The sequence below is a fragment of the Taudactylus pleione genome, unplaced genomic scaffold (genome assembly GCF_031769625.1).
Source record: "Taudactylus pleione unplaced genomic scaffold, aTauple2 ptg000550l, whole genome shotgun sequence".
NCBI classification, from domain to species: Eukaryota; Metazoa; Chordata; class Amphibia; order Anura; family Myobatrachidae; genus Taudactylus; species Taudactylus pleione.
Genome location: NW_028284952.1, coordinates 3320001 through 3322500, shown reverse-complemented (window position 1 = coordinate 3322500; position 2500 = coordinate 3320001). Strand labels below are relative to the sequence as shown.

Below are 2500 nucleotides of genomic sequence, written 5' to 3'. Positions count from 1 at the left end.
GAATGTTATGGCAGTATAAAATTACCTACAGCACCTGGTATTCCCAGGTGGTCTCCCATTCAAGTACTAACCAGGCCCAACACTGCATAGCTTCCAAGATCAGACAAGATTGGGCATGTCCAGTGCGGTTTGGCTGTAGGTGCTCAAAAACATTAACTTTAGACCTCTTTTGCTTCTTAACTCAAGTAAATTCAATGATAAGTTGAAAAATGAAATGTAAAATGTAATAGAAAAGAATGTTATGGCAGTATAAAGTTACCTACAGCTCCTGGTATTCCCAGTTGGTCTCCCATCCAAGTACTAACCAGGCCCGACACTGCATAGCTTCCAAGATCAGACGAGATTGGGCATGTCCAGTGTGGTTTGGCTGTAGGTGCTCAAAAACATTAACTTTAGACCTCTATTTCTTCTTAACTCAAGTAAATTCATTAATAAGTTGAAAAAATTAAATGTAAAATGTAATAGAAAAGAATGTTATTGCTGTATAAAATTACCTACAGCACCTGGTATTCCCAGGTGGTCTCCCATCCAAGTACTAACCAGGCCCAACACTACATAGCTTCCAAGATCAGACGAGATTGGGCATGTCCAGTGTGGTTTGGCTGTAGGTGCTCAAAAACATTAACTTTAGACCTCTTTTACTTCTTAACTCAAGTAAATTCATTGATAAGTAGAAAAAATTAAATGTAAAATGTAATAGAAAAGAATGTTTTGGCTGTCTAAAATTACATACAGCACCAGGTATTCCAAGGTGGTCTCCCATGCAAGCACAAACCAGGCCCAACACTGCATAGCTTCCAAGATCAAACGAGATTGGGCATGTCCAGTGTGGTTTGGCTGTAGGTGCTCAAAAATATTAACTTTAGACATCTATTACTTCTTATCTCATGTAAATTCATTGATAAGTTGAAAAAATTAAATGTAAAATTTAATAGAAAAGAATGTTATGGCAGTATAAAATTACCTACAGCACCTGGTATTCCCAGGTGGTCTCCCATTCAAGTACTAACCAGGCCCAACACTGCATAGCTTCCAAGATCAGACGAGATTGGGCATCTCCAGTGTGGTTTGGCTGTAGGTGCTCAAAAGCATTAACTTTAGACCTCTTTTACTTCTTAACTCAAGTATATTCAATGATAAGTTGAAAAATTAAATGTAAAATGTAATAGAAAAGAATGTTATGGCAGTATAAAGTTACCTACAGCTCCTGGTATTCCCAGGTGTTCTCCCATCCAAGTACTAACCAGGCCCAACACTGCATAACTTCCAAGATCAGACGAGATTGGGCATCTCCAGTGTGTTTTGGCTGTAGGTGCTCAAAAACATTAACTTTAGACATCTATTACTTCTTAACTCAAGTAAATTCATAGATAAGTTGAAAAAATTAAATGTAAAATGTAATAGAAAAGAATGTTATGGCTGTATAAAATTACCTACAGCACCTGGTATTCCCAGGTGGTCTCCCATCCAAGTACTAACCAGGCCCAACACTACATAGCTTCCAAGATCAGACGAGATTGGGCATGTCCAGTGTGGTTTGGCTGTAGGTGCTCAAAACCATTAAATTTAGACCTCTTTTACTTCTTAACTCAAGTAAATTCAATGATAAGTTGAAAAAATTAAATGTAAAATTTAATAGAAAAGAATGTTATGGCAGTATAAAATTACCTACAGCACCTGGTATTCCCAGGTGGTCTCCCATCCAAGTACTAACCAGGCCCAACACTGCATAGCTTCCAAGTTCAGACGAGATTGGGCATGTCCAGTGTGGTTTGGCTGTAGGTGCTCAAAAACATTAACTTTAGACCTCTTTTACTTCTTAACTCAAGTAAATTCAATGATAAGTTGAAAAAATTAAATGTAAAATGTAATAGAAAAGAATGTTATGGCCATATAAAATTACCTACAGCTCCTGGTATTCCCAGGTGGTCTCCCATCCAAGTACTAAGCAGGCCCAACACTGCAAAGCTTCCAAGATCAGATGAGATTGGGCATGTCCAGTGTGGTTTGGCTGTAGGTGCTCAAAAACATTAACTTTAGACCTCTCTTACTTCTTAACTCAAGTAAATTCATTGATTAGTTGAAAAAATTAAATGTAAAATGTAATAGAAAAGAACGTTATGGCATTATAAAATTACCTACAGCACCTGGTATTCCCAGGTGGTCTCCCATCCAAGTACTAACCAGGCCCAACACTGCATAGCTTCCAAGATCAGACGAGATTGGGCATGTCCAGTGTGGTTTGGCTGTAGGTGCTCAAAAATATTAACTTTAGACATCTATTACTTCTTAACTCATGTAAATTCATTGATAAGTTGAAAAATTTAAATGTAAAATTTAATAGAAAAGAATGTTATGGCAGTATAAAATTACCTACAGCACCTGGTATTCCCAGGTGGTCTCCCATTCAAGTACTAACTAGGCGCAACACTGCATAGCTTCCAAGATCAGACGAGATTGGGCATCTCCAGTGTGGTTTGGCTGTAGGTGCTCAAAAACA

General features: G+C 37.9%; 2 non-coding genes and 9 pseudogenes across 2 annotated transcripts; all 11 read right to left on the bottom strand.

Moving 5' to 3' along the window:
• Positions 1–22: 22 nt before the first annotated feature.
• LOC148495922 (5S ribosomal RNA) lies at positions 23–141 on the bottom strand (annotated as a pseudogene).
• A 115-nt stretch (positions 142–256) lies between these two features.
• LOC148495921 (5S ribosomal RNA) lies at positions 257–375 on the bottom strand (annotated as a pseudogene).
• A 116-nt stretch (positions 376–491) lies between these two features.
• Positions 492–610, bottom strand: LOC148495920 (5S ribosomal RNA; annotated as a pseudogene).
• A 116-nt stretch (positions 611–726) lies between these two features.
• Positions 727–845, bottom strand: LOC148495919 (5S ribosomal RNA; annotated as a pseudogene).
• Positions 846–961: 116 nt separating this feature from the next.
• On the bottom strand, positions 962–1080 carry LOC148495918 (5S ribosomal RNA; annotated as a pseudogene).
• Positions 1081–1195: 115 nt separating this feature from the next.
• Positions 1196–1314, bottom strand: LOC148495917 (5S ribosomal RNA; annotated as a pseudogene).
• Positions 1315–1430: 116 nt separating this feature from the next.
• Positions 1431–1549, bottom strand: LOC148495916 (5S ribosomal RNA; annotated as a pseudogene).
• Positions 1550–1665: 116 nt separating this feature from the next.
• Positions 1666–1784, bottom strand: LOC148495915 (5S ribosomal RNA). The gene has a single exon (XR_015871516.1). It is a non-coding gene; the product is annotated as a 5S ribosomal RNA (ribosomal RNA).
• Positions 1785–1900: 116 nt separating this feature from the next.
• LOC148495914 (5S ribosomal RNA) lies at positions 1901–2019 on the bottom strand (annotated as a pseudogene).
• A 116-nt stretch (positions 2020–2135) lies between these two features.
• On the bottom strand, positions 2136–2254 carry LOC148495913 (5S ribosomal RNA). The gene has a single exon (XR_015870286.1). It is a non-coding gene; the product is annotated as a 5S ribosomal RNA (ribosomal RNA).
• A 116-nt stretch (positions 2255–2370) lies between these two features.
• On the bottom strand, positions 2371–2489 carry LOC148495912 (5S ribosomal RNA; annotated as a pseudogene).
• Between the last annotated feature and the right edge of the window lie 11 nt (positions 2490–2500).